This window comes from Nannospalax galili, unplaced genomic scaffold (assembly GCF_000622305.1).
Source record: "Nannospalax galili isolate Female #2095 unplaced genomic scaffold, S.galili_v1.0 scaffold1347, whole genome shotgun sequence".
Lineage (NCBI taxonomy): Eukaryota > Metazoa > Chordata > Mammalia > Rodentia > Spalacidae > Nannospalax > Nannospalax galili.
Window position 1 is genome coordinate 156,624 of NW_008356829.1, and position 27,193 is coordinate 183,816.

General features: G+C 41.3%; 1 pseudogene; it reads left to right on the forward strand.

The window, feature by feature from the left end:
- Positions 1-27,193, forward strand: part of LOC108490017 — a 40,847-nt pseudogene that overhangs the window by 10,269 nt on the left and 3,385 nt on the right.

Sequence of the window (27,193 nt, forward strand, 5' to 3'; positions counted from 1 at the left end):
GATGAGGCTATGAGGAAAATAAATCAGGATACGCAGATAGAGAGTGACTGGAAGACTTTTTATGGAACACAGCCCCCAGCACATCACCATTAGCTGGCATTCATTAGTGTGATTTATAGACATGCAACATCTTCATTCAGATATGACTTTAATGATGCCAGCAATGCTGTTTTCCATATTTATGGATATAGTGTTTTAAAAAAAAAGTCTGCAGACTGCTCCAAAAAGGGCTTTGTGAAAGCAGGTCCTTTGCTGTTTTTTTTTTTCCTGGTTAAGTCTGTATAGGTCTTGTGCATGCTGACACCATTGCTGTGTGTGTGTGTGTGTTTGTGTGTGTGTGTGTGTGTATGCATTGTTCCATATAGTATTTAGAGACAATAGAATATATGATGATTCAGTATTTGTGTGATTATATGTGTGTTGCATCATGAAACAGGAGTTTCATGATTGCAGATGTGGAATGTTGCTCTAATGAATTCACTTTACCTTATGTTAGTATAGTGAGATTATTTTTTCATTTTGATTTAAAAATGTACTTCCTGTGTTTGTAGAAGTGATCTTTTTCTACCACTTAACGTAATTGCATGATAGACATAGTAAAGTCTTGGCTTACTTCTCAAGTAAGCAACCTTAACTTGCAGGGTGAAATACTGTCATAGGAAATAATCAAAAATTGATAGGACCAAGTTTTTCTGGTTTCAATGTTTCTAGTTTCTTGATTATCATCTTGATCTAAGTAATTTGAGTAATCCTTCATATTAGTCTTCCTAAATAGGTAGGTGTGTAAATAGAGCACTTAAAATTGCATGACCATTGTAGCCCTCTAGAAAGAAAGTACACTGTTTTTCTTTTTGGAAAGATATAACTAGTTCCAACCAGAGAGTTTCCATTCTGTGCCATATAAATGTTCACTATGGTATTCTTCTAACAAAATGTTTATTATGCCTCTTTGTATAGTTAAAGTCTATAGTCAATGTGTAAGATCAGTGTCCAACTGTGCTGTTTGACTGTGGAGGGGGTAGGGTGGACCCAAGGTCTTGTTTATGCTAAATAAGCTATGAGAAAAGCCTGTCATTGGTAACATTTAATGAAACCTGCATCTTAGCATTTTTTATCTTTTTGACTTTGTCTTTTACAAGAGTTGCCAATGATTTCTAAAATTTTTCTTAATTTTTGTACTTTCCCTTTCTTCATAACTAATAATTATAGACGTTAACTTGATGAGCTATAAGGAACATGGTCATCTAGAAACAAGATGACCACCTTGAGAAGTGAGCAAACTATATTTTGAATGACAGTCTGTCTCACTAGTTGACTAGTCAAGTGTTTATTTAGCTAATAAACTATTGTTAATCTTTAAGAGAGTTTCAAAAGTAGTGAGGCTGAATTTTAATAATAGAATAAAATAGTTTTTTGAGGGGGAGGGGAGGATAAGTGCTGGCTGTGTAGCACAGGCTAGCCTTGAATTCACTATGCAGCCCAGGCTAGCCTCCTACTCGGGATGCTCCCGCCTCAGCTTCCCAACTGCTGGTGTTGGGGATGTACACTGCCTTGCCCAGGTCAATATTTTACTTTGAACATGTGTCAAAGGTGCCTCTTGTTGTAAAGGAAACTGCACTTTAAAAAAATTGTTGCCAATATTAAGAATAAACTTAACATTATACACTGTAATTGAATTTAGTGGTTGATGTAAGTAAAAACAAAAGCGACTCTCAGTAGTGCAACATAATACTGCACACCAGTTCTAAGAGACACTAAATAGCAATTTTAAAGAAGCAAGAAGAAGCTGATTGATGGAATGTTAAATTTAAGAAACATATTTAAAAGCAACAAAAGATAAAGACATATCATATCTTGGCTCAGGGATATTCCTGAACCAAGAAAGGCCTGTAGAGTAATAGTCAAGTTTGAGGGGCCTACTTCTGCCCTCTAAAGCCTTTATGACTAAGTTCATTTAGCACCTGCAACTGGAAGGCTTTCCACATCCCTATCCATAAATGGAAAGCCAGCAAGTGATAGGATTTCTTTTTGCAAACTCAGTTGTTCCTAGAGTTAGAAAAGTAGTATTGCCTCATTAACCTGGAATTTGTGATATAGCCGGTAGCCTTGGTTAATGTTTACCACTCCACTATGTTTTTTTAAAAAACTGCAAATAAATTTTTATTTTTAAATGTATTTTAGCAGTGGCTGTTTACGCATAAAACTAATGGTTGTTCTCTCTAAATTTTCACATGGTTTCATTATAGTTTTATCAGTTATATATGTAAACGAGGCTCTGGTGTTAGTGATGGGAAGCAGTGAACTGGCTTGTAGCACTAGGCCCACATCTCATTTCACCAGCCTCCAGCCACTGCATCCTGAATGGCCTGGGAGGGCAGGTGCAGAACTGGGAGCAGTGAGGCTGGATTCCTTCTGGTGGGGTGTTGGGGAACAGAGGAGCTGGGCGGCCACAGGGGAAGGGGGCTGCTCGTGGGTCAGCCGGCAGGCATTATGGTGTCCATTAGGAGGGGTGGCCCCACCCGCAGCAGCGGAGGGCGAGCTGGGCAGCGTGGTGCTCTGGTGTCGGAATCACAATCAATACGTCAAAGCCTACACTCGGTGCTCTTCTATCCGAACTGGGGCACAGTGACTAACTTTAACTTTGACTCCTGGAACTCTTGCCTGCTTGGACAGAGTTCAGCTGGAGCTTGGCTTTGAAGGATAAATAAAGCACAGCCTCGACTGTACCTAAATGGATCTGAAGACAGCAGTGTTCAACGCAGTGCACGAGGCAAACTCTGGTTCCTCACTAAGATGCTGGCAAGCAAAACCAAAGAGGTTTCCTCCTTGAGCTCCGAGAAAACACAGGGGACCGCGCCACTGCTGATGGCCGCTAGGTATGGACACCTTGACATGGAGGAATTCCTTCTAAGCAGTGCAGTGCTTCCATTGAGGGCCGGGACTCTGTGAACCCTTAAGCAGGCCCCCCCCCATGGACTGCTTCTGCAACAGCAATCTGAAGGTTGTCCAATCTTCCTTAAATCGTGGCGCATCTGCCAACAACACGACAGTAACCAATTTGACTCCTCTTTGAGCTGCATTCTTCCATGGCCATTTGGAAATAGTGAAGTACCTTCTTTTTTTAACTTTAAAAAATATTTACTGAGAATATAAAACATGCATATAAGGTGTTTTGATCGAACCCATGCCCACTCCCTCCCCTCTAACTCCTCCCATATCTCATCATTTTTTCCTAACAACTTTATGTACTTTCGTTTTTCTTTTTTTTCTCTTCTTTTTATTTTTATCTTTATTTTTTAAGGGGCTTTTTGCTACTCTTACACAAAGCTGATTTAGAAGTGTCAACCAGCATGGGTATACGTGCTTGATGATTTCATCTTTCAAGGGACATAAAGAAATTGCTCAATATTTACTTGAAGTGTAGAATGCTGGTCTCAGATGTCCAAGGCAAGATGGGGTTGGGGACCACCTGTGAAGAGTCTAACAAACTAGATTGGAATACTGAGTTGATCAGAGTGCAGGGGATCAGGTTACAATGGATCAGTCTGGAATAAATGGTTAGTCCAGAGATCTGGGGTGCAAAGAGCAAAAGCTGGCCAGTTCCCAAGGCTAGAAGGGGAACAGGGGTCCAAGTGTTGTTGGTTTTTTTTTGTATCTTATTAAGATTTGATATCCCAGGGCAGTGATACTATTGAAACATTTTATAAAAATATAAAAGTATGTTGCATGAAGTAATGAATTCTATGGAAGTATCATATATTCTATCATTAATAAAATAGCACCTTCAATGTTATAAAGAATGTCTGAAGGAAATGAGTTTCCCGTCACTTGAGAAATTTCACAGGTTACATAACAAATCCGTGGAGGTGACCTGTTAGATTTATACCTGGATGGGGTTGCCTAGAAGTTTCCATTCTTGAGTCAGAATTGTGACTACATTATATAACTTTAATATTTGTAAAGATGGTTCATTAATGATCTTTTCTTAAATTTACTGTTATCCTGATCTTACCCAGAAAGAAAAATATCAAATGTGTAGCTATATTTTGCAGTGTTAGGACTGTAACCCAAGCCCTTGAAGTCCCTATGGAAGTATTCAATCACTTCTCTAGTTCTCCAGATTCTTTTTTCATGAAAGAGCTCACTATGTAGCTCAGACTGGCCTTAATTTGTGGTCTTCCTGCCTCAGCCTTGTGGAGTGCTGGGATCAGTCCATGTGCTCTGATTTTCTAATTCTACACAAACTATGGTAGCACTAGGGTGTCCAGAGTTGGTATGCTTTTATTTTGTGTGTCATCACAGGAACTAGACTGAACATAAGAGGATTTAATCTGGAAAAGGTGATGGTATTGAAGAGCTATTTAACTTCTTGAAGATTAAGATTTCAGGGCATGAGGTACATATCTTCCTGTTGAAAAATGTTCTGTTTCAGATTTAGCAGTAAAAAAAAATCTGATTCACAAATAACAACTAGTGAAATTTTGTTTTGATATATAAGAACATTCATATTGAGAGAATAATATTGCTATAACTCCTGCTTGTCACAAGCAGGGATGGTTTGTTAGTGAAGAAACAGATGTCATTTTAGAGTGGAGAAGGGCATTTTCAGGATTTGCTTGACATGGAAGAAAATTCTCTCCTTATCAAAATCTTGAGAGGTCTATGACCCCTGAATAGCAAAAAAGTATGTATAGAGACAGAGACAAAAGAAAAGACATATGGGAAGGAACAGAGAGGAAGAGATTTTAATACCACTTTCAGGTAATAGATAAATTAAGTTGATATTTTGTTATAGCTGTGATTATTAATATTTATTGTCAACGTAACAAGATTTAGAATCACCATGGATACAAACCTCTGGGCATGTCTGTGAGGGAGTTTCTAGACTGGGTTAATTGAGATGGGAATGGTGCCACCTAAATTTGTGTGTGGACCCTTACATAGGATGCGGGCCTGAACTGATAAAACAGAAAGTGAGATGAGCCCTAACATTCAGCAATCCTGCTTCCCAACTGTGGATGCAATGTGTTGCCACACATTGTGCTTCAGGCCTTGCCTGCCATGGTGGACTGTAACTTCAAACTGTGGACTAATTAGAAACCCTACCTTAACTTGCTGTAGCCAGCCATTTCATTCCATTAACAAGAAAAGTACTAATACAGAAAGTTGATACCAAGAAAAAAGTCTGTTGCTGTGATAAACCTGACCATGTGGTTCTCAGGCCTTTGGAACAGGTTTTCTGGAGGAATGGAGAAAATTTTTGAATTTTTGGAGAGAAGAGCCTTTGAACACTGTAGGAAGAGCACCATTGGGTCATTATGGTGGGAGTTTGGAAGATAAGAATGCTAAGAGAAAGATAGATGTGAGAGGCCTGGCTCATGAAACTTCACAAGGGGAACAAGGATTGCATCATGAACTGGGTTAGAGGCTATTGTGCGACTGACAAAAAATATGGCTGTATTTGGCCTGTGCCCTGAGAATCTGAATGAGGCTGAATTCAAAAGTAATGGAATAACAATTGCTGAAAGAAATTTCAAGACAGGATAGCATTCATACTGTGTAATGGTGCTATGTACTGTTCTGTGCTAGGTTTAGAGAGAGAGAACAGCAAGTGGAAGAGAAGATGTGAAGACTGTCCTATTTGGCAGGGAAAGGGATCAATGTAAAGTTGGAGGCAAGGCAACAGAAAGCAATTGTAATTGTTAAAGTCATGAGTGGCATTAAAGAGTAACCTGGAACTCTGCACTGGGACAACAGGGAAGGTGCCCAAGGGAATTGACTTAGTACTTGAAGGTTCTGATTTAGGAACCAGTTAATATTTCCATATTTTTATTCATTTATTTTATGTTATGTGTATGTGTGTATTGCCTGAGTGTAGGTAAGTGCACCTGTGTTGTGAAGTGCCCATAGAGGACAGAAGAGTCTGTCACATCCTCTGGAACCGGAGTTAGGACAGTTGTTAGCTGCCACGTGGGTGCTGGGATTCAAACTCGGGTCTTCTGCAAGAACAACCAGTGTTCTTAATCACTGAGCCATATCTCCAGTCCTATTTCCAAATGTTTTTAAAGAACATTTTCCATGGCTAAACCGATGAAATTTAGGTACTAGGAACTGAACCTGGGTCCTTAGTTACAGGAGGCAATGCCCCTAACCATTATGATGAGAATGCCAGGAGGCACCTCTCTCACCATTTTCTGGGGCTGTCAGGAACTCACAGGATCGTATTTGAGTGTGGACTTTCCAGTGCACCTATAAATTCTGGATACCCACTCCTCTGCAAATAAACCCCCACCCTATGCTCTGTTAAAAAAAAAGGATAAGTGTTTGGATAGATAGATGAGAGGGATCTGACTAAACCACAAGTGGACAGACTTGCACTGGGAACGTTTGGGGACACTGACTTGACACAGTGGGCCTTAGCACCCAAGACAGAGTTATATTTGTTCCAGTGGGGGAGTTATGGGAGGGTGCTGCTGGGGATGGGGCCATAGAGATGATTCAGATTGCTTTAGATATTCTGTATGAAATACAACAAAATTTAATAAAAACAAATTTTAAAAAAGAATGTTGTAATTAGTGCATATTCATTATATGTTATAGTGGGTTTCATTATGACACTTTCACACAGCTATATAACATTGATTAATTTTTTGAGTATTACATTTACATCATTTCTACCCCTCCTCCTTTATCCTCCAACTCCTTCTATGTGCCCTCCCACTTCCTCTTATATATGTAACCTCTTCTTTATTGTTGCATATATAGATATCTGTGTATGTGTAAAACATACTGAGTCCATTTACTGTTGCTTGTATGTACATTTCTTTAGGGCTGAACACTTGGATTGAATAAACTGTCAGGAAGGCCATCCCTGAAGAAAATGGATTCTCACTGTTGAATCAGTCACTGATCTCCTTGTAGCTCTTCACCTAGGGGTAAGATTTTGTAACATTTCTCCATCCATGTTGGCCTGTCAACTGGTGTCATTTTGCAGGTCTTGTTTAGGAAGCCATATTACTGAGATTTTGTGGGTGCAGCTTTCCTGTGATGCCTAGATGACAGTATCTAGCAGCAGGCATCCTGGTCCTCTGGTTCTTATGCTATTTCTGCCCTTTTTCTGTGATGTTCCCTGATCCTTAAGTGTAGGGGCTGCATTGTAGATTATCAAATGGGAGGGACACTTGACTGTCACTTATTCACTGCATTTTGACCAGTTGGAGTCTCTGTAATAATAGTGTCCATCTGCTGTAAAAAGAAGCTTCTTCAATGAAGGGCGAGAGCTGCACTTGTCTGTAGATATAAAGATTAGTATGTAGAATACAGTTAGTAATTATATTGGTTTAGGAAAATGGCAACAGTAGGTTCTCCTCTAGGGTCTATGACCTCTATAGCCATGGGTAGTTGGCTGGGTTTGCACTACCTGGCATGAATTCCCTTCTGTTGAATGTCCCTTAAGTCCAATTAGATAGCTGTAGGTTGTCCCCAAGATAAAAGTGTCACTAGTACATCATTTGGGATATCTTTCTGGGCCAGTCATTGTGGTCCATGGGCCTTACAGATGGGTGTAGGACTACTGGATAATGATCTTACTTGGCAGCTTACAAAGCTCTTTCTAACACTATGAGAGCTGGTCATCAGGGATGAGACTTCCAGAATCTCAATTCAACTCCTCCAAGTCCTGCATCTGAGTTGTGTGGTATCTTTAGCAATAGTATAACATAGTTTGAGTCTTTCTTGCCTCTTTCCCACTCCTGTTGATGTCCTTCCTCTTTCAAAGTAGTCTCCCTTTTGTTTTTTAGGGTTTTATTCTGTGGCAGGTTGATGGACCTAATGAAGCAGGTATTGTGCAGATAATCACAACTTCTGTGAGGTCAAGAGTGTCATGGTCACATCAGGCCTGGAAGACAATGCCCTACAGCACTGTACACCACGCCTTGGTACTCGCATTCTTTCTGTTCTCTGTTCCATGATGTTCTCTGAGTTTTGGAGGGGGTGCTTCTGTTGATCATTCAGAAGTCACTTATTCTTGGTACTTTGATCAGTTATGAGTTTCTGCAGTTCCCACTACCCATGGTAAAAATAAGCGTTTCTGACAAAAGGTGGCCAGATTACTATCTATGGAGAAAAGCACAATTCTTGAGCTAGATGAGCACAGCATGTCTATTTAGCAAAACAGCAACTGTGGCTTTCTGTTAACACATGTGACCTCCCAAGCCACATCTTTAATCACAGCACTTGGGAGGCAGAGGCAGGAGGATCTCTATGAGTTCAAGGCCAGCTTGGTCTACATAGTGAGCTCTAAGCCAGCTGTGGCAACAGAGAGACCCTGTCTCAGAAAGACCAAAAAAATTATTGATTCAGTATTTCTGTTTTGTATTTGTATTCAGATAATGTATTTTGATCATATTCAGAGGCCGCCCCCTTCCCCAACCCTGTCCCCTGTCCCTGGCCTTCATGTCCTCTATTAGCAAATGAAAAAAAAAATCCCATCTTACGTAACACATTTGAACTGGGTGTGAGGGAAGTCGTATCTCATCAGAATGTCAGTGATCTATAATTCTTACACAGTTGGGCATAACAAGAGTCTTTGTCCATGGTTTGGGTTTCTTGGAATGAAACTGTCACACTTGTTTTCTGCTTCTCTTAAACACCACTTAGGATTGTCAAGTTGGGGTTTCTGTTTTCGTTGGCTATCAGACACTCTTGGGTTTCCTCATCAAAGTCAGTTATTTGCAGTTCGAGTACATGCAGGTTACACTTTGGCTGTTTCAGGGCCTCACTCAGCACACTCACCTGCTGTGGTCCAAGGTGTTCTCTAACAGGTTGATTTCCCTACAGGGTTTTGCTGTGGATAAAAGCAGAAGCTGGGTCCTCACAGCAGGCAACACTTAGCTCACAAGCATCCAACCCAAGGTTTTCTGAGTGGCAGTTGGGAAGTTTCACAGCTTCACACAACAGCCTTCCACTAGTGCCCTCTAGCTTGTTTTCTGAACTCTGTAGACTTCTCAGGTTCCTATTGCTGCTGAGGGATGTACCTGCAGTCCCCTGGCCACTGGATGACCCTACAGTGGCTGCTTCCAGGCCCAGCCTCTGGCAAGAAAAGTGCTCCAGCTTATAGTACATTGGGGTGGTTGCAACTACCTCCTGGCTCTCCCAGTTGCCTGTCCAACTCTACGGGGTTAGGAGATCAGGGACCTGTCACCCAGGCACCCCAGGGTCAGGGCAGCCATACTGAGGGCACAGCCCCAGAGAAAGATGATCTTGATTATCCACTAGATGGGATTTAAAATCACCCTGGAAACAAACCTCTGGCATATCTGTGGATGAGTTTGCAGACTAAACTACCTGACATGGAAGATTTATCCTAAGTGTGGAAGACAGTACTCTATGGGCTGTTTAAAAAGGAGAAAGCTTATAATTTCATTGTTGTTTCCCGACTGCATATCTAATGTATTCAGGTGCCTTCAGCTCCTGCTGTTACAACTTCCCCCATGATGGATGGTACCCTTGAACTGTGAGCCAAAATAAACCCTCCCTTCCTTGGAAAATAAAAAGAAAGAAAGAAAAGGAAGGCATATCCCAAGAATGGAAATTGCCTAAGGGGTTAGCACAGGCCTGAAACTCCACACCCAGTGTATTACTCTTTATGTCATTTCTGTAGCTCATACCTTCCGCATTTAGGGATCATAGTGCATTGTACTTTTCTCATGCATGCTCACATGCAGCCCTGCTGTGGAGTGAGTACCGTCTTTCTGCCAACTGACTTCTTTCACATGCTAATCTTGACACCTCATTTCCCATGCCCTATTCCCCCACTACAACTTTCCCTTAAGAGCTATACTTCAGGAATTTTTCTTAGGTGCTGAAGGGTGATAGTTATCTTCTATAGCATTTTCCATGTTAACGAGGGGTATAGTCCTTGCCTAAAAAAGACCATAAAACTTTCTCAATACTCCATTGGTTAGAGAGGAGGCTAGGAGTCTCTGTCATAGGGTTAGCTGGAATCACAGAATCCAAGCTGGAATTTATCTTGCAATTGTTATAGATCCTACACAACATATAGATTTAATGAGATTAATAAAGGTAAAGTCTGGCTAGGTTTGGTGACATACACCTTCAATCCTAGATCTTGGGAGACAGAGGCAGGTGAATCTCTCAGTGTTCCAGGCCAGGATGATTTTCATAGTGAGCTCAAGGACATTTAGAATTAAATGTTGAGACCCTGTCTCAAAAAAAAAAGAATTACAGAGTCTAAGCAAGATAAAATGACCATAGAAAGAACAAGAATCAGAAAAACTATGACTGTATTCATCCCAGGAGAGCTGTCTTTTTGTAGTTTGTTCTTGGGTATGTGAGCCCTTGAATTGTTGATAAAAACATACCCAAGTGAGGACATGGCTCAGTGGGTAAAAGTACCAATTATCTATTCTGCTAGCAATGAGAGTGAGTTCAAATTTCCAGCACTCCTATTAAAAAGCTGGGTATACTTGTTAGTCAGTGATTGAGGAGGGTCTCATGGGTTTTCTACTGGATAAACTATTGACTACTGACGGATTCAGAGGGAAGGACAGTCATTGTCTTCAGTTGTCTACACACTAATGAGCCCACAAGTCCCCAATGGAGAGTTCCAAACTCATGGCCACAAAGATAGCCCTGGTTAAATTTAGTGAGTCACAACACAAAACAAAAAGACATGAATGTGGAAGAGGAATCTGTAGGCAAGAGGAGGGTTGAGGGGGTAGCAGGGACCTGAGAGGGTGTTAGACTAGTCAGAATGCATTATATACATGTATGAAGTTGTTGAACAAATTTACTTAATACAAAATTAAATGGTAAGCCCCCTTCAAAAAAGGTGAAGATGGCTAAGTGCATCCCTGTAACCCCAGCACTATGCAGGTTTGGGGACAGGAGGATTGCTGGGGTGTGCTGGCTGTCAGACTAGCTCCAGATTCAGTCAGAGACCTGTCACAAAGGAATAAGTTGTAAAATGATAGAGAACGACACCTGATGTCCTTTTCTGGCCTCCATATATATGCATTCATGTATGGGCACACATGCACACACATGCACACACATGTGCATATGCCACACATGCAAGCAAACACACAAAATCATACTCAGGCTTATATTTAAGAATATTTTTAAGGAATCCAAATGATGGACTAGATCAGATGGAATACATTGTGATATTGTAATTGTTGAGTACTAACAGTGTCAAAAGAAAAATCATAAAAAATGGAGAGATGGCTCCAGGATTAAAAGCTTGCTGCTTTTCCAAAGGACTGTAGTTTAGTTCCTAGCGCCCAAGCAGGGCAGCTCACACCTGCCTGTAACTCTAAGCTCCTGGGAATCTGATGCCTTCTTGCTTCCACAACCTTCTTATGCATGTGTGCACACATGTAAACAGCCACATACACATACATATAAATAATTTTAATGAAGAAAACCAAAATATAAATCAAGTTTGTGACTATTAGTAGATTTGCAGACAGAGATTACCTTGGTATTCAGGACCTTCCTTTTACTTCTCTGAAGGGAAATTTTAAGTCTTTTAGCTTTTCGTGAGTTTGTAGTTTAAGTGACCTTTGCTTAAGGAATTCTTAAGGTTGAGGAAATTCAAAGAGAATTATTTAGAGAGTAACTTTTAGTTCTTAGATCTAGGTCGGGTAGGACTTTATCTGCCCTGAGATGCTATCAAACATCAGAGGATAAATGCAGCCTGGAAAAAGCACCATCAACACTGCTTTAGCTGTTGTAATTTATACAAACATGAATCCTAGATATTTATGTGTTGTAAATTTTACCTGCATATGTGAGCTATGAATCTAGAAGCTCTGCAACTTTATTGGGCCATCTATGGGGCAATTTGCAATGTTTGGATTGATAACCATGATTCCTTTGGCTTTGGGGCATTCCCACTAACAGTAGTCATTACTCATGGTCATTTAATAGGGGTTCTTGAGTTACTGATTAAGACAGAGAACAAAGTTCTATTATGTCAGGAACCACTCAAGGCACCTGATGGTTATCTGAAGTCACTTAAGTGAGGCTTTTATCAGAAAATATTGATGAATATCAGTCTTTAAGGGCAGCCATCATTGAAGCTAAAGTAAAGGGGAAGGGAGAACATAATCCCTTACAATGATTTCCCTTTTTGCTCATTGTTCAAAGCCTTGTTTGTTAAAAACCCATACTAGGCAGTATGTTTTAGTGACTTCCTTTCCCATGGCTGGGTCAAACATTGCCCCTATGTAATCTCTCTTCAGCTAGAGGTTTCTCTGGGGTAGAAGATACTTATCTGCCTAGGAAAAATAAATCATTTTCCAGGGCTAAGGATGTCAGCTGGACTTCTTCTTGCATCATCTTAATAATTTCCTCTGGGTCTTTTGGACTGTCTTTATTCTAGTTCTGCTGTTGAAAATCCAGAAAGCACAATTTTAATGTTAATTTGCACTGTGTAGGTCTGACTGTCTCCTTTCTACTGAGTTAACTGCTTTACCTTTGTTGGTAGACTTATTACTCAGTGAAAAGTGAACCAGCAAGCCTAGCAAGAACACTCCCCAAATGATGGACATTATCTATGAGGACAAAGATGTGTCCTGATCAGGAAAACTAGAGAGCAACTCCATTCCCCCTAAAGAACAAACGTTTCTTTTTACCATAGTGTAGAAGCAGAACCAAGAAATTGACCAGGAAGACCACATTTTAGCCAGGTTAGCCTAAAGTTATGTATATTGTGCCTTGTCCCAATTATGTAAATTTGAAGTTCACATATTTATCGCAAAGACAGGCTTGAGCTTATCTCTTTATATGTTCCCCCAGTATGGTCACATTGATTATTTTCCTTTCTTTATGTGTTGACATTTCTGCCTCTTGAATTAGCTTATTAGGACAGGTGGCCAAGCTTAGGCCATTGGAGGGGGCCCGGACCTGAGGCTCTTTTAGAAAACTTTTATACTCTGAACTAAAAGGAATTTTAGACTAATTTAACAATTTTAATTTATGTGACTACTCACTTATAAACCATTGGTAACATTTCAACAATATACAAACAAAAGCATCCATAGATAATACCTAAATATTATTAGTCATACATAAGGTAAATCCAAAGGTGTATCATCTTTCAGTTAAATTGGACTATTGACCTGATTATTTTCTCCATAGAATCAAAGAATCCTTAATCCAATTCTGTACTTTAAAAGATCTCACTATTAATATAAATAGAGAAGATTTCTTATTCTAAAAATCACAGAGCCCAAGCTGATCACTGATAAGGTGGTAAGAAGGATGGGCAAACATAAGCAGCTTGGTTTTAAAGTGACCAAGATTTTTTTAAAAGTCTTTGAAAAAAAGGGCACATGTAGAGTGGCAATAGTTTTTATATCTTAATGTTACAACTATGTTAAAATTTTATCTTAAAATAATGACCCTTTGGTTTTTATTATTGTAAGAAAACAGTGAAGCCCTTTTTATTACATATTGAGTCAGCATATCTAGATTCTGGATTTTATTGCTTGTTGAGATTGTGTCTCCTATAATGTTCATTGTGAAAAAGAGTTTTAACATAAATATCTCTGATAACATATATATCATTTATATTATCACAGCGTTAAAATTCTTAAATTTATCTCTTGTGTGTTGAGAATACCCTAATAATCTAATAAAGAATTGAAAGAAGATTTCATATTCTAAAATCGCAGAGCCCAACCTGATCACTAATAAGGCTGTAAGAAAGATGGGCAGACATAGGCACCTTGGTTTTGGAATTGAAAATTCCCTAATGAGCTAATAAAAGGATATTTAATGTACATTATTTAGAGGCATTTTGATTAACATGAAACATTTTTATGTTCATGATTTTGAAGGGGGGTATACTTGACATCATTGTTATTGTCTTCAGTGAGGTAGACAGTGCCAAATTCTTCATGCTCCAGTCCAAAGCTTCACAGCCATGTTCACATCACTGGCTCTTGTTAAACTCAGTAGTTCATGAAGTTTCAAAAAGAAAAACAAAAGAAATACACAAATTTGATCTGGGGATATAGTGGCAGGGACAGTCAGGGTGTGGTGTTGAGTGATACCAGGTGAACAACTGGCTACTTACTCCAGATAGGGTACTGGTGACAGATCCAATTAGTTTTTAAAGTTACTTACAGGATATAGATAAGGGGTTACTTACAGGAACAGAAATGACTCACTGGCAACTAAAAGCCCAGCATAGATGGCAGCTCATGAAAGCTGGACACCTGGGATGCACTGGGCAACTTTCAGGCAGCTCAACAAGGTAGTCTTTTCCCAGCAACTCAGTGGGTATAAGCCTTTTCCAGGTGTCTCTGCTTGTCTCCTTGTCTTCCAGGGAGCTCAGCTGGTCTGAGAAAATCTCTCAGCTCTCCTTACTGCTTATTTGTGCTTAAAAAGGGAGGGGCCTAGTATATTTGGTAGTTTTAGAGACTTCCTGAGACATTCTAGCTGTTTACTTCCTGAATTTAATGAGCGTCCCTGAAGGATGGAATGCTCACCTCTCTTTGGAGTTTCCCTTCAAGATGGAATGTTTGATCTCAAAGGAAACTGCTACACAACATTCCACTCTCCTCTGGCTCTTACATTCTTTCCAAATCCTCTTCCACAATGTTCCATGAGCCTGGGAGGGGTGCTATAAACATCTGATTATGGCCATCCAATTCTAGTGGACTTCTGAACCTTCTTGTCTTATTATCTGTTTCCAGAGCATGGCTGGTGGCAAGTCTTGGTGAAATTTCTTTTATTATAAAATACAATTCAGGGGGCTTTAGAGATGGCTCAGCAGTTAAGAGTACTAACTGCTCTTGTAGTAGAGCTGGGTTTGAATCTCAGCACACACAAGGCAAGTAACAGCTGTGACTCCAGTTTCAAGGGACCCAACACCCTCTTCTGTCTTCCTCAGACATTGCAAGGTGCACTTACATACATGCAGGCAATACACACATACACATAAAATAAAAATAATAAAAAATATCTAAAAAAAACAGAAGTGAGGAAAAGGCAGAATGTGAGAAACAAAAAATTATCCAAATGAACACTAACAGCAGTACTAACAGGATCATCAACACACATATCAGAAAGCACCCTATTTGTTTACTAAAGTAATAGAAGCTGTTTTCCCACTGGAACCACTTAATTCCCTGGCCACAAGTTTTGTCTAAGCTCCCAATGTCAGATGTGAACTTTCCTCTGTGGAATGGCCTTAGGTACAACCATAAAGGTGGTTCTCCTATAACACTTGTGTCACTATTGCACTAGTTGGCACATCTTGTCTGGTACTTCCATCATGAGTCATGGACAATCCACACCTGAGTATCAGCTTCTGGCACCACAAGAGATAGATCCCAGGGAGGGACACTTCTAGTTCAGTCCCAGCCTCACTTCTCCCAGCTGTAAAACCAAAACATGTGATGCCTTCAGCTATAGGGTCTTACTTATCATTCAGTTTTGGAATTTAATCAACAACAATAGCAATAGTCATTTCAGGGGCCTCTAGGGCCTCCCTGGCCAACAACTCTAGGGAGGTAACCTATCCCTAACACTGGGATTTTATATCTGATGGCTTTTGGCAGCATATGTTTTTATTCTCACAAGATACCCTTGTTTGTGAATTTTCAAAACTTTTACTACTTTAGATGCATTCTTAAATCTCTCAGATGGGTCTATAAATCTGCAAAATATTTAAGATTTAGCTTTATATTATCTGTATAGAATGAAATCCTTTTACAGATGATGGGCAGGACAACGACCTGAGGTCCTGAACCAGCATCCCATAATGATAGTGAGGTTATGGAGATAACCTTGGGGAAGCACTCTGTCTGTTGTCATCCATTCCTAACAAGGGTCAGATGATCACAGAAGCTTCCAATTTTGAAGATACTAAAGTAAACCATTAGCAAAGTCCAATACACCATGAAAAGATTTTACCTGTTTTTCTGGCTGCCTCTTTTGAGGTACTTCCATAGGGCCTATGTGCATTTCCCTCACCCTGATGAACTTGGTGGGACTTCCTCTAGCTGCTTAGTCCAGCCTAGTGGTGATTGGGAATAATGACCCAAATTTTTGGTTATATCTGCACCTGCGTCCTTGGCTGGGTCTGCTCCCACCAGTCTTTATATCTATTACTTACATTATCTCTCTCTTGAGACTAAGTCCTCCAATACGGGATGCAGGCTCCTGAAATGAGCATGTCTGAGCATTTTTACCTTTGTGGAATAAGATCTCCAAAGAAGCTCTAAAAATGCCCAAACTATTGAACCACTACATTCAGAAAATAATTTTGCTTTTATGCATGGCTTTTGTTTTAGATCACCATCCTGGTAAATTTGTGCAGTGGGTAGTTCTTTTTTTCTCATGCTTAGGGGAATGCCTTATTATCTGGGGGACTAAATCTATACCTCAGTGATAGTATTAACTGCAGTAAATGAGCAGGGCGAATTTGAGGTGCCTGGTGGGATTGACACACAAAACTGGTGGGTGTTAGAACTCTGCAGGCAGTGTCGTTAGCTTCCCCTACAAACCGTTGGACAGGAATCAGTCTCTATGGAATTACCTCGGACAAGGGTGCAGAACAGAGCAGTGACAGTGCTCACATTGGAGCCCTGTGTGAGTTGATCTTCTGTTCATTCTGGATGACCTCTGGGAAGGTCAAAAGAAGAAAGAGAAATGAGAAAACTAAAAGTGGAAGTAGACCAGCACTTCCAGAAGCACAGGAAAATCTGGGGATACTGTGGTGTGCAGAGGATTCCGTGGTACTGCGGACCCCAAGCAGCCACATGCCATCATTGCTTTATTAGGACCGTCATGGCTGCCTCTATGTGGGTGCTGCTGTCTTAGTTGTCTATACGACCACTCTCTTGATGGTCCATGTGACTAGCACAGTCTTTGGTTGGAAAAACAATTTCCTCGTACCTGTGATTGGCAGGCAACTCAGCATGTGCATGAGCCCAATTATCATCAGGGACTTGAGCTCCTAGTTGATTAGGCTCCATGCATCACCCATGCTTAGCCAGAATCACTGTGGTTCTTTAGGAGCCTCTCTATTTAAATGCCTTTTCTCTCCTGGACACTGCCTCACAGTTTAATTGTGTGGGTCTGGCAGCTGCTACCCAATGCCTGTACCTTTCTGCTTAGTGTAAGCTCAGCTAATGTCCCAGTAGAGTGGAATGAGAGTGTCTAGACACACCCTTGGCCCTTGAGTGTGTCACAGATGATAAAGGGAGACACTGAATATGGTTCTCCCAGGATACCGTCAGACCTGAGATACTAACACGTGACAGATAACTCTGTTATCAAACATCTTTCTCTGCTCATGAGAGAAAATAATTTACTATGATTCAGAGTTGCAATGAGACAGACACATGTCAGAACACTCATTCATTTGTATATTGTATATTTTGATATTAACAGTTGCGCTTTGGTGATATAATTTATAAAAATATTCAATTACTAAGAATGACAGCTATGTTTTGTGGACAAGATTCATATCTGTGCACCCCCAGGTAAGCTGCCTGAGGTGTGACACTCAGACTTGTATCAGGCTCTGTGGAACAGTGACAAATGTGTCTTCTCTAGAGGTTCTATGGGTAGCTTGTTATTGACACTTTAGTTTCTGCCACTTGGGAGTGTTGAGATAAAACCAGACAGGCTTTGTTCTCAACTACAGACTGAGACATGAAAGTTGATTGGCAGATGAGGTTCCAAATTAACCCAAAGTAAATTTTAAAAATGGGCTGGTCTCTGATTCAGGCCTCTGAGTTTGAAGCCTACAGATTCCAGGTCAGCTTTCCAGAATTGGATGTGAGATGGAGTCAACTCAAACAGCAGCAGCCTAGGGAATCCCAGGGCTCAATAGGCAGAGCAGTGGTGTAAAGACCATAGAAATCTCAGAGCCAGAGCCTTGGGGACAAAAAGATGTCTGTGATCCACACAGCCATCCTTTAACTACGGCTTGCCTTATGAGGAGTGGTTAAGACAGGCTGGACAGCTGTTATAATCATCCGGAGACTACTTAGTTTCTTAGCCTGAGGTTGTGGGGAGGGCGCAGGTGTGACGAATAGTAAGATACTGTATTCTTTTCTTTAAAGGACATTGCTCCCCACAAGCAAAGATGTAAGCTACTCATACATGTTTATTCAAATTCTGTTCACTTCCCTAGTCTCCTTTCTGTCTTTGATACTTTAAAAAAATGCTTATTGTGTTTTAGGTTTTCTTTATATACTCCGGTATTTATCACTCAAATTTAAGAATGGCATTTGAGTTTGGATTTTGTTTGTACACAGAAATATTCACAAAAAATAAATTTTTTTTAGCATCTTGGGATTCTAGGGTTGGTAGCACCTTGGAAAGTAATTATAAGATTCGAATAAGGTAGGACTTATTTGCATATTTTTAAAGATTTATATTATTTTAAAATTGTGTATATATGTGAGGGGGAATGTGTACGTATGAGTATTGGTGTTTGTGGTGTCCAGAAGAAGGTGTTGTATCCCCTGGAGCTGGAGTTACAGCTCGTTGTGAGCTGCCTAATGTGGGTGCTGGGAACTGAACTGAGATCCTCTGCAAGAGCAGCAGGAAAGAGCCCCTGGCCACTGAGGCCTCTCTCTAGCCTTCAGTAGGACTTATTTTGGCATACCTGAATGCACTAGGTTTTTGACAATATTTTCTTAATATTACCTAATTCCACCATAGTCCCTTTTAGGTCTTAGTTTATATTTTTTCAAGTTTTCCAGATTTTTTTTTAATTTTTGCTAAATCTTTACTTCTCTTAAATGAGTTTTAAAATGCGATATTTCAAACAAGGATACAGTTGTTTAGTTCAAAAGGTTATGCACTTAGCAATAGGAAATATCACTGATGGTGACATTTGTAGTTTACTTAAAAATGTTATGCACTTAGCAATGGGAAATATCACCCATGTCAGTATTTATGACAATTTCTTGGTGTTTTGGAAGAAATTAGATAATATAACAGATAATCCTCAATGGAACTCAGTAGGCATTTTTAAATTCCTACTAGAAAATTATTTTGTTACTGATGCAGTTGGTCCCTTGTCTAATAATACTTGTTTTGCAATATGAGCAAAATAAACATGTTCAATAGCAAATTATAGACAATTTTATTGCTTTTTAAAAATCATAAATCCTGTGAAGAAAATGAAAATTGTTTCTGTAGCTTTCTCATAGTCTTTCTAGATCTCTCAAAAGGCCAGAGACCAGCTGCTCGTCTCCTCTTCAGTAGCCTGCTCACTGGAAAAGCTCCTTTCCTTTTCCTCCCACTGTGCAGTGAGCCCTTCCCCAAACACTCATCATTAACAATGCTATATTTTTTGGTATATTTTGTACACTAAACATTTTTTTTGGCTTTTGCAAATTCTTATGTTATTCCTAGGATATGAAATATGAAATATTTGATAGGCTAGGAGGGAATAATGAAGCTGATGTTTTGTATTTACTTTCCTGGTTCTGCAGAACTTTAGGAAGGGGAAGTATTAAAATCTCATTTACTATTTTCTTGAGACAGAGTCTCCCTCTAGCTCCAGATGGCCTGGAACTTTCCATGTAGACAAGGTAGACAGAAGTCTCACAGAGATCTGCCTGCCTTTGCCTCCAGATTGCTGGAATTGAAGGCCTGATTACATTTACTCTTAATTTGTCCACAGAAACATACAAATTACCCATTTTAGATGGACGACATGTTGCTTTGACTATGCAGTGCTCAGATTAGGCTAAACATATCCATTTTTTTATCTTTTTGAGACAGGGTCTCCCTGTAGCCCCAGCTGTCCTGTAACTCACTATGTAGACAAGGCTGGCCTTGAACTCACAGAGATCTGCCTGCCTCTGCCTCCAGAGTGCTGGGATTAAAGGAATGCACCATCACGCCCGCCTAATGTATCCATTTTTGAAAACACTTATTTCCTTAGGGTGAAAACTTGAAATTTCTCCTGGCTTTATGAAATACACAGCACAATTTTGTTTTCTGTAGCACACCAGAATTTATGTCTCTGAAGTGTAACTCAGTACTCACTGATTAGCTTTCCTTCACACCCCATATTTCTCTTGACCTCTGGAAACCACCATTCTGCCTTCAGTTTTCATAAGATGAACTTTATAGATAATGCATGAGGTGAGTAAAATCATGAGGCATCTGCCTTTCCTTTCCTGGCTCACTTCACATGCACAATACTCTGTAGTTCTAGCCATGTTGTTTCAAATGACAGAATATCATCTTTTAAATGGTATCCCTTGTGCTTGCACCTTCTTTATCCATCCATCAGTTGGCAAACAGCCAGATTGCTTCTACTCCCTGTCTATTGATAATGGTGCCTCAGTGGAAGGGAGTGCAGCATGCTGGGTTCATTTCTTTTAGATATGTACTCAGTAAGGCGGGGTGTCATTGGATCATGTGATAGTTTAATTTTAATCTTTTAGGAAACTTCATAGTGTTTTCCATAATGACTGTATTAGTTTTCATTCTTGGCAAGATAAAGCACATTGTGGTGGAAGATTATCTTATTGGTGAAAATTCTTTCATGTTAAAAGACATAAGCCTGCTTTTAACCTTTATAGAATAGTCAGAGGCTGAGTTTCTTTATGAGATTAAAGTTAAAACTGTAATAGAAAGAAATGTGCAAACCAGCCAGGCATGGTGGTGCACCCCTCTAATGTCAGCATTTGGAGATAGGGCCATTGACAAGGTGAGGATGCATTTAGGAAACATACTAATTTTATTGCACATTGTTTGGCATTATATTTTATTATATGAGAAGGCAATGCATGTCTTAAATTTTTAAAAACTATGAAACCATAACTTACTCCCCCACCTTGGTAATAAGTCAAAGAGCTAAGATGTGTGGCTATATTTTGTCTTACATAGGCACGAAATTTTGATATCACTCTTGACCAAAATTTTGCTATAGTAAACCATAGGAATTGTCCAAATATGTCCAGCACCAACATTCCTTAAATTAAATATGACTTTAAAGAAGTAAATCAGCAACAAAGGCATAAAATGGCTTGTAGTGATCTCAGCTACAGTTACATTTTACATGCTATTATTTAATCTACCCTTATGATTTAATTTTAATCCTACCTGTGGTAGTGCAAACTTATGTACACATCTTTATTGTGAAAATTAAAAGGGCACAGTAAACCACATGGACATCAAATACACAGAAAACTTTTCCCAATCTTCATAAAAATGTTTAAAACCACATTTTAGGTATTTAATGTTTGTGTGTGTGTGTGTGTGTGTGTGTGTGTGTGTGTGTGTATTGTAGCCCCAGCTGTCTTGGAACTCACTATGTAGACCAGGCTGGCCTTGAACTCACAAAGATCCACCTCCCTCTGCCTCCCTAGTCCTGGGAGTAAAGGCGTGTGCCACCACACCCGGCAGCATCTTAACTTTTGCAGTTATTTATTTATTATTTATTTAGTGTATGTGTGTGGGTATGCATGAACCATGGCTCCCATGTAGAGGTCAGAGGATAACTTTCAGGACTCAGTTCTCTCCTTCCACCATGTGAGTCCTAGAGATTGAACTCAGGTCATCATGCTGCAGGAACCTTTATCCACGAACCACCTCACCATCTCCTCATGCTTTTTTAAAAAAATTATAACTTCGTTCTTTATATTAGATTCTTTCCAGTTTCCATAACATGACATTTGAGATTATATTCTGAATGCTAATAAAAACTTGATTCCTGTTACCTAACGTTAAAAAAAACATAGGAACCCCAGAAGGCCATTTGCTCAAGAAAATTTGCAATGTTGGCTCATCCAATGAAGACAGAGGAATTCCCTGTGTTGCATGGTTCAAGCATGGCTGAACACACAAGAACAAATATTTTCCTATCTTGTAGTTTTTCCTTTGTTTTCTTTTCCAGTTTAGGAAGTGAGATAGTCACTTTCACTAGTTATTAAATTGTAGAATCAGATGAACTAGTGTCTCTGACTCTAGAGGAAATGAACAGGACAGCCTCAAACAGCCAGAGTTGCGGCTAAAGCTGCTGTGGCCCTAATATTCTCACACTTGTTTATTTTGAAATAATATTTTGTAGAATGGTTTATTGTTATTAAAGATTTCTTTTAGAAGCCAGGCACGGTGGTGCATGCCTTTATTCCCAGCACTTGGGAGGCAGAGGCAGGCAGATATCCATGAGTTCAAGGCCAGACTGGTCTACATAGTGAGTTCCAGGCCAGCTTGTGGTTGGCCCCAAGTTGGGCGCCAGTTGTGGTCGTCATGTGGCTGCTCTCCTCCAGCTATGGCCACTCTCCTGCTCTTAGTTCTCCTGATCAGTCGTCTGGTCCAGACCCCAGGGCTGGTGAGGAGACCGTGTCAGCAGAGCCACATTCAGACACAGGAGACCAGGTTCAGTGACGCAGATCTGGTTTATTGCAGGAAGGCACAAGCTTATATAGGGGTAGTGGTCCAATCACATAACAGCAAGTAGTTTAAAGGTGAGGTATCCAAGGGTGGTGCACAGTACAGTAAGTAGCTTAAAGGTGAGGTATCGAAGGGTGGTGATTAGGGAGTGGCGAGCTCTAGGCATCCGTCTCATGATCTGCCAATGGCTGCCAAATGTCACAAGGCATTCCTTGTGGCTCCAGCAGTCGGGCCCTTGCCTCAGGCCTGCTGTATGGCTGTCAATAAGACTTTCACCCTAGGCTCAAGCTTGTCTCCCACATCTCCCCTTTTTTTAATTTTTAAAGGTGAGGTATAATTTAGAATACATAGCATATCCCCATGCCAACCAGTGGGAGTCGAGATTCTTTGCCTTGGCATTGTTGTCCCCACCTCAAGGGTCACCCAGCATAATGGACTGTGCCTATCTTAGGTTGTCCTGTCTCTTGGGATCTTACCCGTCATTGACTACCATCCCTCAAAGGGTGAGTCCCTTGGTATCGTCCGGCAGAGGGAGAGGCAGTGTATCAAGCTTTGGCCTGTGCAAAGTCCTCTTAAGGGGCTAAGAATTTAATAAAAGCCGATGAAGCGGGGTCATCCCCTCTAGGGTAACGATGGGGATTAGGGAGTGGCAAGTTCTAGGCATTGGTCTCACAGTCTGCCAACAGGAGTATATATTGCAAGGCATTTCCTGTGGCTCTGGCAGTCAAGCCATTGTCTCATGTCCATTGCATGGTTGTTCTGTAAGATTTTACACCTATGCTCAAGCCCAATTTTTATATTTCTAGGTTGGTAAGGGCAAGGAACAGTGGGTCCTTGTTTGCAGAGACATGCCTGGCAAGATCTGGAGGTAGGGCAACAGCTAACTGAACCAGAGAAATATGATTTTTAACAAAATTATCACTACCCTTAACAATGCAGGGTCTAAAAATCAGGAGTTAGCAGTAATGATGGCACACATAGGTGCGCTGCTTCCTCCAGGGTCTGCCATCTCCAGGGTTGGTGTTGTGGAGGGAGGTTTCCATCGCAGGCAATTCTGATGCTCTGGGCTGGGATCCAGATGGGGGCTGGAAGATTATCTGGAAAGACACAAGCATAGCCTTGCCCTTGTGTTAATAATAGGTGTGGACCTTTCCATTCACTTGTGAGAGGGTCCTTCCATCCCACCATGGGACAGGAGTGGGCTGAGTGAACACCCCTCAATGCTTTATTGCTGGTGGGAGACCATTGTAGTCAAATTTTAGAAAATTTAATACAAATAGAGCTTGTTGTATAACAAAATTGAGGTCCTTATAGCAGGGGCCTTTATCATTGTCTTCCCCTATTTTCTGTATTTCTTTAATGAGTGTTTGGTGGGAATTTTCAACAATCCCTTTACCCTGAGGATTGTAAGAGATACCAGTTATATCCCTAATATTCCAGTCAGAGCAAAAATGGCTGAAGGTAGCAGAAACATAACAGGAACCATTATCTGTTTTTATTTACCAAGGAATTCCCATAAGGACCATGGCATATTTGACAGTCCTTATGGCATGAGAAGCTGTCTCACCAGAGCAGGCCAATGCAAAATGGACATTGGAATAAGTGTCAGTAATATGATGGATATACTTGAGCTTGCCAAAAGGAGAAAAATGAGTGATGTCCATTTGCCATATCTTGTTGGGGCCAAGGCCCCTAGGGAGAGTTCCAGAGGTTGTAATGGTCCCAGAGGCAAAAGAGGGGCACAAGAGGAGAGCATGCATAGACCAAATGTTTACAGCTCTGAATCAGCAAGGTAGGGAGGAGCCTATGTATAGCTTGGGGAGAAAGGTGGAAGCTGGCATGTAAGTCTCTAGCTTGTTGAATTAGGGTGGAGTCTAGGGTGGCCCTCAGGACCAGTTTTTCAATGGCCGCATTGCCCTCTGCCAGAAGCCCTGGGAGATTGGTATGAGACCGCAAGTGTTGAATATACCAAGGGGCAGAGCGCTGCTCGAATAATCTTTGGTTTAGCTATTGCTTCTGTGGAATCACTACCCTGCTCTGTGCCCGCCGCCATCATCTTCCAGAGTGGGGCTGGCTCGGGGGCTGCCTGCAGGTGCCCTCTGGAGGCTGCGCAGGCTGCTCCAGCGGGTCCCCTGACGTCAGGCCCAGGCTTGGGCCTGGGCTCTGAGTCGGCCCACCAGGTGGAGTTGCAGCCCTCCACGGTGGCGGGCCCGCGGAAGCCGACCCCACCGAGCCCTGCAAGAGTAAGACCTAATGCCTGGAGGCTTGTTGTGACTTTTTGAAAAGCTTCTTGTAAGATCTTAGGATCCTTATGGGCTATAAGAATGTCATCCATATAATGTAAAATATAAACCTCAGTCAGAAAACGTCTGCAGGCATGGGCCACATAATATTGGCAGATAGTAGGACTGTTTTTCATGCCCTGAGGCAAAACCTTCCATTGATAGCATTGAACTGGAAGGTTATGGTTAGTGGCAGGCATAGAGAAGGCAAAATGGGGCTTATCATCATCATGAAGAGGAATAGAGAAGAAACAGTCCTTAATATCTATTACACACTCTTTGGGAATAGCGGTAGGGTGAGGCATTCCCATTTGAAGGGTCCCTAAAGGCTTCATATGCTCATTAATAGCCCTTAAATCATGTAAAAGTCTCCACTTTCCTGATCTCTTTTGTATAACATAAATGGGAGAATTATGAGGACTGAGGGCTCAATGTGACCCAAGTATAACTGTTACTGGACCAAGGAGATCAAATGAGCTAATTTATGCAAAGGAAGAGGCCACTGCTCCACCCATATGGGAGCTTTAGTGTCCAACATTAGTTTGATGGGAGGTGGCTTAGGCAGCAGAGCAGTGGACGTTAGAATTGGGGGTGAGGGTGGGGGGCATTAACTAAATGCTGGTCTACAATGCGGTCGTCATAAAAGGCTTTGTCATTGGTAGTTAGAACAATCTCCATATTGCAGAGGATATCTCTCCCCCACAGGTTATGGGGAAGTCCTGCAGCTAGGAGCAGTTTAATAGCTCCTGTATTGCCACCTGGGTCAGTCCAGACCACGGGACATTGGACCTGTATTCTGTAAGCCCCCAACACCTTGTATAGGGGACCCAGGCTTATGGTGCCAATGAGACAAGGCTTCTTCTTGTCTGATTACAGTAATATCAGCCCCTGTATCAATTAGGCCTTTAAACTTATGGCCATCTAGGGAGAGTTGCATCCTAGGCTTATGCAAATCAATAGGCATCATCCATTGGATGTGGGGGGTGTATTTCCTTACTTCCTTTCTTTGCGAGGCGCCCTTTTGCCCATTTAAAGGCACCTTTTGTATGGGTTTACCATCTGCATCCACCTTATACCTACATTCTCTTGCCCAATGAAAGCCTTTGCGGCATCTTGGGCATTTTGAAGAGGGAACCTGGCTCTTTTTGTCCTCTTTCATAATCTTATTAGGACAGGTACGTGACCAATGGCCCTATCCCCCGCAGGCCCAACATTTGCCTTTTTCCAGCTCGGCCTGAAGCTGATGAGCAGCCAGTGCCTCAGCAAGGGCCGTGGCATGGGCCCGAGTGGTCCCTACATCTCGGCAGGGCAAAATCCATTCAGAGACATTCTTGTGTCTAACGGGTCCTATGGCAAGGCAACACTCTGTAGAGCAGCCTTCATATACAAGATCCTTGAGCAAGGCATCAGCAGCTCCCTGATGACTGATGTTCCTATTTATACTTTGTTGGCATCTCTCAACAAAATCAGAGAAAGACTTGCCTGGTTTTTGTATTAATTTGGTTAATTTGGTATCACAGCGAGTTGGCATACTTCGAAAAGCATGAAGCACACAAAGCTGTACTTGCTCAAAGTAGTGGGGAGGTCCCTGTGCCTGAGCTTGGGGGGGGGGGTCTCAAAATTGCCGTGTCCTACTAGAGCATCAGTTCCAATGTTTCGGACACTGGCATTTCTATTGCGCTCTGCCTATTGTTCACATTCATCTTGGTAAGCAGCTTTCCATAAAAGAAAATCACCTCCCTGTAAGCAGGCACGGGCAATATTCTGCCAATCATAGGGGGTATTGGCTGAATGACTGATTGTATCTAATAACTGACCAAACCAGGGGGAGTGAATGCCATCCTCAACTGCTGCCTTATGCAGCTTCCTTAAGGTATCATGAGAATATGGATTCCAGACATTAGGGTTCTATAGTCCCTGATTGATGGTAACCGGGAAAAACTGTAGAAAATCTCCCATTGTATCATAGAAGAGGGGCCTAGGCAGGAGGGGCTTCCAGTCCTCCTCCGGGAGGGAGGGGTAGATGGACTCGAGGAACTTCCTTAAAGCTAGTGCAAGATGGTAGAAAGTAGCCATCGCCCTGTAATGGCAGAGCAGAGGCTGATCTAACTTCCTATTTTCCATCAAAGCTAATACAAGATGGTGGAGGGTAGCCACCGCCCTGTAATGATGAGGCAGAGGTGATCTTGACTTCCTGTTTTTCATCAGGGGAGCTCTCAAACCCCAATTCCTCATTTTTTATAGCATCATTAACAGTCACAGTTTTATGAGAACAAGAATCTGTTAGTTTTGTTTTAACTGGAAATGCCTGGGACAAGCCATCCCCAATGTCCTGTTGTTGTATTTGCTCGTCTATCTCCTTAAATAAGGGATTGTCTTGTTCAGGGGCTTTGCGGGGAACCCCCTGAAGGGAGGCCAGAATGGCTGCCACAATGGGGTAGAACATCCTAGGTTGTGGGTGTCCCTCCCTGACTTCTCTACACCGGGCCAAGAATAAAATTCAA